Genomic DNA, 11,540 nt, shown 5'->3' with positions numbered 1-11,540 from the left:
CAAGATTTATTTGGAGTAGATTTCCCAAAGCAGTTTTAAATTTTGCAATTTTGCATGCAAATGCATGTATTGAAGTATGGTGTCATTTGGTTTTGAAACCCAAGTATCTATCTGACTTCAAAGGTTACTAATATGGTTTTTGATTCATTCATTGAAGAAGGATTGCACCCGAAACGTCGACTTCTCCATCTGACGGTGCCGGGCTTGCTGTGTTCTTCCAGCCTCCTGACTGCCTACTTTGAATTCCAACATCTGCAGTTTGGTTTGTCTCTAGAAGGATAAGGGTAGCAGATACATGTGAACATTATCACTTACAAGTTCCTTTCCAAGTTACAGACCTTCCTCACCTTGAAACATTTCATTGTTCCTCCACTGTTGTTAGGTCAAAATCCCAAACTCCACCCACCCAGCCCCCACCACCGAACAGTACTATGAGTATCACTGCAGGAAATTGTCTGCATCGGTTTAGCAAGTTGACTTACCACCACTTCCTCAATGACAACTAGAAATGGTGAGCTCACCTCTGGTCAACAATTGGTCAATTTGAAGAAAATCACACCCAAGTGATTGCTTCCCACACACTGTGGAGTGGTGACTCCTAATGGATCCTGATGTCAAGTCCCTAACTGAGAAGCCAAGACCATGTCCTATGTCTCCAGATCATTCAGCCAGGTTTCTGAATTACTTGTCTGGAAATATACGCAACGCGCTACTGTCATTACGTTTTGGCAACATTTATGTTATTGAACATTTATGTCAGGGAGAAATGCTAACAGTTTGGCATGCATGAACTCACAATTTCTATTGTTTTTAGTGAGATCCAGTAGAGTCATAGAGATGTACAGCATGGAAACAGACCCTTCAGTCCAGCCCATCCATGCTGACCAGATATCCCAACCCAATCTAGTCCCACCTGACAGCACCCGGCCCATATCCCTCCAAACCTTTCCTATTCATATACCCATCCAAATGCCTCTTAAATGTTGCAATTGTACCAGTCTCCACCATTTCCTTTGGCAGCTCATTCCATACACGTATCACCCTCTGTGAAAAAGTTGCCCAGTAAGTCTCTTTTATATCTTTCCCCTCTCACCCTAAAATTATGCCCTCTAGTTCTGGACTCCCTGACACCAGGGAAAAGACTTTGCCTATTTACCCTATCCATGCCCCTCATAATTTTGTAAAATTCTACAAGGTCATCCCTCAGCCTCCAACACTCCAGGGAAAACAGCTCCAGCCTGTTCAGCCTCTCCATCCAGCTCAAATCCTCCAAACCTGGCAACATCCTTGTAAATCTTTTCTGAACCCTTTCAAGTTTCACAACATCTTTCCAATAGGAAGGAGACCAGAATTGCACGCAATATTCCTACAGTGGCCTAACCAATGTCCTGTACAGCCGCAACATGACCTCCCAACTCCTATACTCAATACTCTGGCCAATAAAGGAAAGCATATCAAACGTCTCCTTCACTATTCTATCTACCTGCAACTCCACTTTCAAGGAGCTAAGAACCTGCACTCCAAGGTCTCTTTGTTCAGCAACACTCCCTATGACCTTACCATTAAATGTATAAGTCGTGCTGAGATCTGCTTTCCAAAATGCAGCACCTCGCATTTATCTGAATTAAACTCCATCTGCCACTTCTCAGCCCATTGGCCCATCTGGTCTAGAACCTGTTGTAATCTGAGGTAACCCTCTTCACTGTCCACTACACCTCCAATTTTGGTGTCATCTGCAAACTTAGTAACTGTACCTCTTATGCTCCCATCCAGATCATTTATGTAAATGACAAAAAGTAGAGGACCCAGCACCTATCCTTGTGGCACTCCACTGGTCACAGGCCTCCAGTCTGAAAAACAACCCTCCACCACCACCCTCTGTCTTCTACCTTTGAACCAGTTCTGTATGCAAATGGTTAGTTCTCCCTGTATTCCATGAGACCTAACCTTGCCAATCAGTCTCCCATGGGGAATCTTGTCGAATGTCTTGCTGATGTCCATATAGATCACATCTACCGCTCTGCCCTCATCAATCCTCTTTGTTACTTCCACAAAAAACTCAATCAAGTTTGTGAGACATGATTTCCCACGCACAAAGCCATGTTGACTATCCCTAATCAGTCCTTGCCTTTCCGAATACATGTACATCCTGTCCCTCAGGATTCCCTCCAACTTCTTGCCCACCACCGAGATCAGGCTCACCGGACTATAGTTCTCTGACTTGTCTTTACCGCCCTTCTTAAACAGTGACACCACGTTTGCCAATCTCCAGTCTTCCGGCACCTCACCTGTGACTATTGATGATACAAATATCTCAGCAAGAGGCCCAGCAATCACTTCTCTAGCTTCCCACAGAGTTCCCGGGTACACCTGATCAGGTCCTGGGGATTTATTCATTTTTAACCGTTTCAAGACATCCAGCATTTCCTCCTCTCTAATCTGGACATTTTGCAAGATGTCACCATCTATTTCCCTGCAGTCTATATCTTTCATTTCCTTTTCCACAGTAAATACTGATGCAAAATACTCATTTACTATCTCCCACATTTTCTGTGGCTCCACACAAAGGCCGTCTCGCTGATCTTTGAGGGGCCTCCCTTGTCTTTTGTCTTTAATGTATTTGTAAAAGCTCTTTGGATTCTCCTTAACTCTATTTGCCAAAGCTATCTCATGTCCCCTTTTTGCCCTCCTGATTTCCCTCTTAAGTATACTCCTACTTCCTTTATACTCTCCTAAGGATTCACTCGATCTATCCTGTCTATACCTGACATATGCTTCCTTCTTTTTCTTAACCAAACCCTCAATTTCTTTAGTCATCCAGCATTTCCTATACCTACCAGCCTTTCCTTTCACCCTAACAGGAATATACTTTTTCTGGATTCTCATTATCTCATTTCTGAAGACTTCCCATTTCCCAGCCATCCCTTTACCTATGAACATTTGCCCCTAATCAGCTTTCGAATGTTCTTTCCTAATACCGTCAAAATTGGCCTTTCTCCAATTTAGAACTTCAGCTTTTAGATCTGGTCTATCCTTTTCCATCATTATTTTAAATCTAATACAATAATGGTTGCTGGCCCCAAAGCGCTCCCCCACTGAAACCTCAGTCACCTGCCCTGCCTTATTTTCCAAGAGCAGGTCAGGTTTTGCACCTTCTTTAGCATGTACATCCACATACTGAATCAGAAAATTGTCTTGTATACATTTAACAAATTCCTCTCCATCCAAACCCTTAACACCATGTCAGTCCCAGTTTATGTTTGGAAAGTTAAAATCCCCTACCAAAACCACCCTATTATTCTTACAGATAGCTGAGATCTCATTACAAGTTTGTTTCTCAATTTCCCTCTGACTATTAGGGGGTCAATAAGGTGATCATCCCTTTCTTATTTCTCAGTACCACCCAAATAACTTCCCTGGATGTATTTCCGGGAATATCCTCCCTCCGCACAGCTGTAATGCTATCCCTGATCAAAAATGTGCCCCCTCCCACCGTCTGGAACATTAAGCTGAGCCGTGTTTCTGTAATTGCTATGATATCCCAGTCCCATGTTCCCAACCATGTCCTGAGTTCATCTGCCTTCCCTGTTAGGCTCCTTGCATTGAAATAAATGCAGTTTAATTTATTCGTCCTACCTTGACCCTGCCTGCCCTGAGTGTTTGACTCGCTTCTTTTCTCAGCTGTACCAGTCTCAGATTGACCTCTTTCCTCACTATCTCCCTGGGTTCCCCACCCCCCAAATTTCCCTGCCAATATATTAGTCCCTTTCCAATTTAGGTGCAATCCGTCCTTCTAGTACAGGTCACTCCTACCCCAAAAGAGATTCCAATGATCCAAAAATGTGAATCCTTCTCCCAAACACCAGCTCCTCAGCCATGCATTCATCTGTTCTATCTTCCTGTTCCTGCCCTCACTAGCTCGTAGCACCGGGAGTAAACTAGATATTTAGATAATCTAGATAATCTACTTTCGAGGACCTGCTTTTTAAATTTCAGTCTAACTCCCTGTAATTTCCCTTCTGAATCTCAACCTTTTCCCTTCCTATGTCGGTTCCAATGTGGACCATGACCTCTTGCTGGCCCCTCTCCCCCTGAGGACAATCTGCACCCACAAGCTCATTGCCCACTGAAAACAGCCAATGAAAAGTTCCATATTCTCGTAGTTTTCATTCACCCAGGATTTTACACAGATCCAGTCTGTGTTTCAGAATATATTTTCTAACAAATAACCATTGTTTAATTCTACTGATTCTTCACATTTAAATTGTTCCCCCAAAAGAAGATTGTGTTGAGTCAATTAGGCTCTCGCATGCTTATGTCAAAGGTAATTTACTTGTTACCAAATACCAGGCTAGCTCAGCCAGCCCAGAATCCATGTTGGATCTTGGAACACCAGGATCTTTGCATGCTCATTTAAGAAATTGGAGGTTGGACTATACTCAAAAGTAACTTTTACATCTGTTCTATCTTCCTAGAATGAGTCGTAGTTTGATTCCTGGACAAAATAAAAATATATCTTTTTAATTATTGTCACAAAAGCATTCGGAACACAACAGAACCACTGATTATCCAAATGGTATGTATGAAATTGTACAATAGGTTCAGATATTGGAATTCTCTTATCTCATGAAAATGCTAATTAGGTATATAATTGTGTCTGTATGACCATAGCTGAACACAAAGGAAGTGCCTATTGCATCATTGTTTTTCAGAAAAAGCCTTTATTTCTTTCTCTTGTCTGAAATGACTTTGTTGCACTTTTAATATAGAACATAAGAAATAGGAGCAGGAGCACTCTATTTGCCAGCGCTATTATTCAATACGATCATGATTGATCTTCAAACTTAATCTACCTTCCCACACTATGCATAATTCCTGATGAAGGGCTTTTGCCCGAAACGTCGATTTTCCTGTTCCTCACCTGCTGTGCTTTTCAAGCACCACTCTTATCTAAACTATGTTCCTTATTTCCCTAGTGCCCCAAAACGTTATTGATTTTTATCTTGAATAGATTTAACTTCTGGAATTACACAGCTCTCTTCAGTGGAGGATTTCGAAGATTTACAACATTTTGAGTGAATATGTTCCTCCTCATCATCTTAGATAAGTGGCTGACCCTTATTCTCACAATAAGATCCCGAGTTGTACAGACACCAGCCAGTGAGAAACATCCTCTCGGCAGCCATCTTGTTAAGCCTCGTAGGAAAGTTATGTGCTTCAATTAGATTAACCATTGTACTTATACTTTAAAGGGAATATAGCTTAGTTCACTCAATGTTTCCTCATAGAATTACTTTCTCATCTCACAATTCAAGATAATTAACCTTCTTTTCACTGCAAATGAATATATGAATCAGAAGCAGGAGTAAAGCATTCAGCCCCTCATTCAATGAGTCATAGAGTCATAGAGATGTACAGCATGGAAACAGAACCTTCGGTACAATACGTCCATGCCGACCAGATATCCCAACCCAATCTAGTCCCACTTGCCAGCACCTGGCTCATATCCCTCCAAATCCTTCCTATTCACATACCCATCCAAATGCCTCTTAAATTTTGCAATTGTACCAGCCCCGACCAATTCCTCTGGCAGCTCATTCCATACATGTACCACCCTCTGCGTGAAAATGTTGCCCCTTAGGTCTCTTTTATATCTTTCCCCTCTCACCCTAAACCTATGCCCTCTAGTTCTGGACTCCCCAACCCCAGGGAAAAGACTTTGCCTATTTATTCTATCCATGCCCCTCATAATTTTGTAAACCTCTATAAGGTCACCCCTCAGCCTCTGATGCTCCAGGAAAAACAGCCCCAGCCTGTTCAGCCTCTCCCTGTAGCTCAGATCCTCCAAAACCTGGCAACATCCTTGTAAATCTTTTCTGAACCCTTTCAAGTTTTACAACATCTTTCCAATAGGAAGGAGATCAGAATTGCATGCAATATTCCAACAGTGGCCTAACCAATGTCCTGTAAAGCCGCAACATGACCTCCCAACTCCTGTACTCAACACTCTGACCAATAAAGGAAAGCATACTAAACGCCTTCTTCACTATCCTATCTACCTGCGACTCCGCTTTCAAGGAGCTATGAACCTGCACTCCAAGGTCTCTTTGTTCAGCAACACTCCCTAGGGACCTTACCATTAAGTGTATAAGTCCTGCTAAGATTTGCTTTCCCAAAATGAAGCACCTTGCATTTATCTGAATTAAACTCCATCTGCCACTTCTCAGCCCATTGGCCCATTTGGTCAAGATCCTGTTGTAATCGGAGGTAACCCTCTTCGCTGTCCATGACACCTCCAATTTTGGTGTCATCTACAAACTTACTAACTGTACCTCTAATGCTCGCATCCAAATAATTTATGTAAATGACAAAAAGAGATCATGCCTGATTTGATTATAACCTCAAATCTGCCTACTGACACAATCTTTGATCTCTTCACAGTCAAGAATCTCTGGCTCTTACCATTGCATTAAGACTAATCAATGACAGCTTCTACTGTATTCTAGGGAAAGAGTTCCAGAGTCATGACCTTCTGAGGGAAAATATTCCTTCTTTCCTTTGTGTCTTAAATTGAAAATTTATTTTTAAACCGTGTCTCCTAGTTCTAGTTTCTCCCAGAAAAAGAAATGTTTCAGCATTCACCTTGTCAAGTTCTCTTAGGATCTTACATATTTCAGTATGATCATCTCTTATTCTAAACTCCAATGGATAGGGTGCAGCCTGTCAAATTTTCCTCAAAGTTAACACAATCATACTTCCAACCTCCAACTGCCAACCCAGGTATCATTCAAGTGAACCTTTTCTAAACTGCTCCTAACATATTTACGTCCTTTCTTGAAAGAAACTAAAATTATACACCGTTTTCCAGATGTGGACTCCCCAGTGCCCTGCGCAACTGAAGCAAACCATCCATACTTCTGTATTATATTCCCCTTGCAACATTTGTCTTGCCTTTATAATGCTATACTTGCAAACTAACGTTTTGGGATCAATTTTATCAGAAACTGGCTGAATGTCTATTTTGGTGAGTTTCACAGAAGGTTTCTCTCCATGAGTCCTGGTTAGTTTTCTGACATTATTCTCCACAACACATCTCATTACCTAGTCATCATGTCACAATGATACCCTATTTGCCCTATCTTCACTCACATCAAAGGTGGAAATGTATGCCACGATGGGATCTCCTGGGATTCCCAATGCCATGTTTAAAGGGCCGCCTTACACCAAGTGAAATATTGCCAGCCACTAATTTTTTTTAATTCATTCACAGGATGTGGACATCACAGGCCAGGCCAGCATTTTTTGCCCATCTTATTTGCAATCAACCACATTGCTGTTGGTATGATGTCACATGTAGGTCACAGGTGAGGATGGTAGTTTCTTTCCCTAAAGGACATTAGTGAACCAAGTGGATTTTTCTGACAATGGTTTCAAGTTCGTGAACAGACACTTAATTCCAGATTTTTTTGTTGAATTCAAATTCCACCATCTGCCATGGCAGAACATTAGCCTCAGTCTCTGGACCAATAGCTTAACAATAATACCACTAGGCCATTGTCTCCTCTGAGAATTGCCCTTCACTGTGCAAGTTGGGAAGTGAACCAAATAAAAATGCTTATGAGGGCACATAAGTGGCACAGTGTCAAATACAAGTGCTCATTAATAATTAAGAACCAAGCAACAGAAGTTGCCCATTTGTGGCATCATTCCATTTTAGAACTCTCTTAAGTGAATGCTACTCGTTCCCCAATGCACAGCTTAAACTAACATCTTCTCATTGTTCAATATGTAACCATTACATACTGGAAAGCCTTCAAGTGTTTGGAAATAACCTTAACCCAAACTTTTATTCAGCAACAGCAAAAGCAAAGGAAAACTAACAAACAAAAGCTTAATTTGTTTCTGCGAACAGGCTGCTTGCCTTTAAAGCAGCAACAAATTTGCATCAATAGCAATCTACAGTACTTGCTCCTTGCTCAAAAACTTCAATAAGTTAATCAAATGTGATTGCCCTTTCACAAAACCATGTCCACTCTGCATGATTGTGTTGACATTTTCAAGGTGACCCCTCCTTAATAGATGATTGGAGCATTTTTCCTATGACAGCTGTTAATCTAACCATCACTTCTACCAGAATTTAAGGAATGTTGAAAATTTAAAACCAATGCATCCGCTATTTCTGCAGCCACTTAATTTAAGACCATCATGAGTCCATCAGGGCCTGTGACTTGTCAGCTTTTAGTTACGATAATTCTCTCAGGAACTTTTCACCGGTCAATGTAATTGATTTAGATTCTTTAACCTCCTGATTCACAACTATTTCTGGGAAATTATTTCTAGCCTCTACGGTGAAGACAGTCACAAAATATGTTAAATTTCTCTGCCATTTTCCTATTTTCTAGTATTAATGCCTCAGAGCTCATTCTCCAGAGGCTTAACAAATCCCTTTTTTTAAATTCGTGTTGAAACTCACACAATCTATACTAATTTTTTAGATAGCTTTCTCTCACAATCTATTTTCTCTCTCCTAATGAATAATTAGCAAACATTTCTTGTTCCAATATATTTTGTATAATCTTCTGACTAGTTGCAGAGTTTGCAGAGTTATGCATGTTTTCTTTAAATTTGATACTGTCTTTAACCTCCTTAGCTGAAGATGTGTTGCTGGAAAAGCGCAGCAGGTCAGGCAGCATCCAAGGAACAGGAGATTCGACATTTCGGGCATAAGCCCTTCTTCTGAAACATCGAATCTCCTGCTCCTTGGATGCTGCCTGACCTGCTGCGCTTTTCCAGCAACACATTTTCAGCTCTGATCTCCAGCATCTGCAGACCTCACTTTCTCCTCGAAGATTTTAACCTCCTTAGTCAGTCACAGATAATATATTCCTTTCTTTGAATCTTTCCTTCTCACTGGAATATATGTTTTCTGAGTATTCTGAAACACCTCCTCAAATGTCACTAAGCTGATACCAGGTATGGAGGGAGCTATTCTATGTGCTTGAGCAGTTGGACCTGTAAACTTTGGAATTCAGAATAAAGAGATGCAACATTATTGAAACACATAAGACTTAAGGGACTAAACAGGTTAGATGCAGAGAGATTGTGTCCTCTTGTGGAAGAGTCTAGGATCAAAGAGAATAATCTCAGAGTAAGACAGAGGTAAGGAAGAATTTCTTCTCTCAGAGGGTAGTGAGACTGTGGAACTTGTTACCACAGAGGCTATAGAGGTTGGTTTGTTAAGTATATTCAAAGCTGAGATAGACAGATTTTCAATTAGTCATGGGATCAAATGTTATGAGGAAAAGGTAAGAAAGTGGATTTGAGGGTTATGAGAGCACCCTTAATCTCATTGATTGGCAGAACAGCGTTAATGGGCTAAATTGTCTTTTTCTGCTTTGACATCTTATGGTTGAAAATTATGCCTCATTCTATGAATTGTTTCTTTCTAAAGTGAAAGTTGAAGAAGTCATATAACATTTTCATCAGCTAAGAGCACAGCGTACTTCTTAGGGGGCATCACCACCTCAGCTCTGCTATATACCAGTCACACACCCAGCCATGAAGCACCACAAAACTGTCAGCTGCTGCCACTAGTGGTGGGAGGATACACGTTGGAGAGCAAATCCAAGTAATGCATTGCTGTCTACAGGTCTTTCCTCCAAGATAAGCTCATGACAAATGTATTTCAGGCACAGCGAACTGTATTTTTCAGGTAATGTACTGAACTTAAGCTGAAGACATTTAAACATTGTTCCAGGTGGCAAATTTAAAGTAAACACCTGACATGGTCCTTGCTGATTTTGTGTAAATGGCACCTATAATTATATTCATTGAGAAAATGTGTGACGATTAGATTAGATTCCCCACAGTGTGGAAACAGGCTCTTCGGCCCAACAAGTCCATACTGACCCTCTGAAGAGTAACTCACCCAGACCCATTTCCCTCTGACTAATGCACCTAACACTATGGCAATTTAGCATGGCCAATCCACCTGATCTGCACATCCTTAGACTGTGGGAGGAAACCAGACCATCTGGAGGAAACCGACTTAGACACTAGGAAAATGTGCAAACTCCACACAGACAGTTGCTCAAGGCTGGGATCAAACCCAGGTCCCTGGAGCTGTGAGGCTGCAGTGCTAACCGCTGAGCCACCGTGCCACCCCAAATTTATGAAATGCGAATCTATTCTCTGTTATTTCTTGTGCTGAGCCAAACCATTGTCTTCAAGTGGTTTCCTCAACAGTTATTCTCTGAATACAGGTCCATGTTTAAAATTATCCCGTTGATCTGGAAGTATGATAAAGAAGTTATACTTTCAATATATAAATTGAAGTCTTATGCCGTATATACATACCCTTTCCCAATAATTCACACAGGGTTTAATGGGCACTAAAATACATCTGGGGTTTACAAATACATAAATGGGTAAAAACAAATAGTTTATAGCAAATTGTCCAATGAAAAGGAGTAGTTTGACATCATAAGTTTAAATGTGACAACCCTCAGAAGAATTTGGAGTCATGATTTGGAGGTGCCGGTGTTGGACTGGGGTGTACAAAGTTAAAAATCACACAACACCAGGTTATAGTCCAACAGGTTTAATTGGAAGCACACTAGCTTTCAGAGCGCGCTCCTTCATCAGGTGATTTTGCAGGGCTCGATCGTAACACAGAATTTATAGCAAAATTTACAGTGTGATGTAACTGAAATTATACATTGAAAAATTGATTGTCTGTTAAGCCTTTCATCTGCTAAAATACAGTGATAGTTTCACTTCTTTCATATGTAAATCACAAAACTCTTCTTTTTAGTTGCATTCTCGGGTTAGCTGTTAACAATGGTGATAGCTAGACAATATGTTGAAGGTGTTAGCCCCCTGTGTTCTCTGTCTATGACCTGATGTTTAGATTGATTCTAATCTAATAAGTGAAATAACAGTGTTTTACATAAATTCCTGCAGTTTTTGAGCTCAGAGTTCTACATGAATGTATGCAGTTTTTGAGCAACGTACAATGTAACTGTGCAATACAAATTCACCACACAAAATATATGTGTGTATGTGGGTCTTTGTCTGTCTGTGTGTATCTATCTGTCTGGGGTGGGGGTTGTGAGTGTGAGAAAGTGTGTGTGTGGAGTGTGTAGAATTTGAAGGTTAGTGAAAAATTTACAATACCCCAGTAATAATGGGAAAAGATACAAGACGCCCGAGCCTTATTTAACTTCTGTTTTTAAAGTCAAAACATAAAATACTGGCAACATTCATCGGGTGCGTGTATCTGTGGAATGGTTTCTGTGATTGGTGACATGGGTTGGACTGCCTCGGCCGCATGGCGTTATTTGAGTAGAACAGAATCCCTGCAGTGTATTACTATGAATTAATTTATCATATTCCCTTTTTTTTATTGTTTCTGATTTTCTTCTATTAATTGTGACCCTCTGAAAATTGAAACCTCTGCTGGTCCGATTTGTGTTTTTTTTTGCTTTTTGATGACAATGGTTTCTAAAGAAGAGACATCTGTGCAGTGCACAGAGTAGTGT

The sequence above is a fragment of the Hemiscyllium ocellatum genome, chromosome 5, assembly GCF_020745735.1.
Source record: "Hemiscyllium ocellatum isolate sHemOce1 chromosome 5, sHemOce1.pat.X.cur, whole genome shotgun sequence".
Taxonomy (NCBI): domain Eukaryota; kingdom Metazoa; phylum Chordata; class Chondrichthyes; order Orectolobiformes; family Hemiscylliidae; genus Hemiscyllium; species Hemiscyllium ocellatum.
This window is presented reverse-complemented; position numbering follows the sequence as displayed.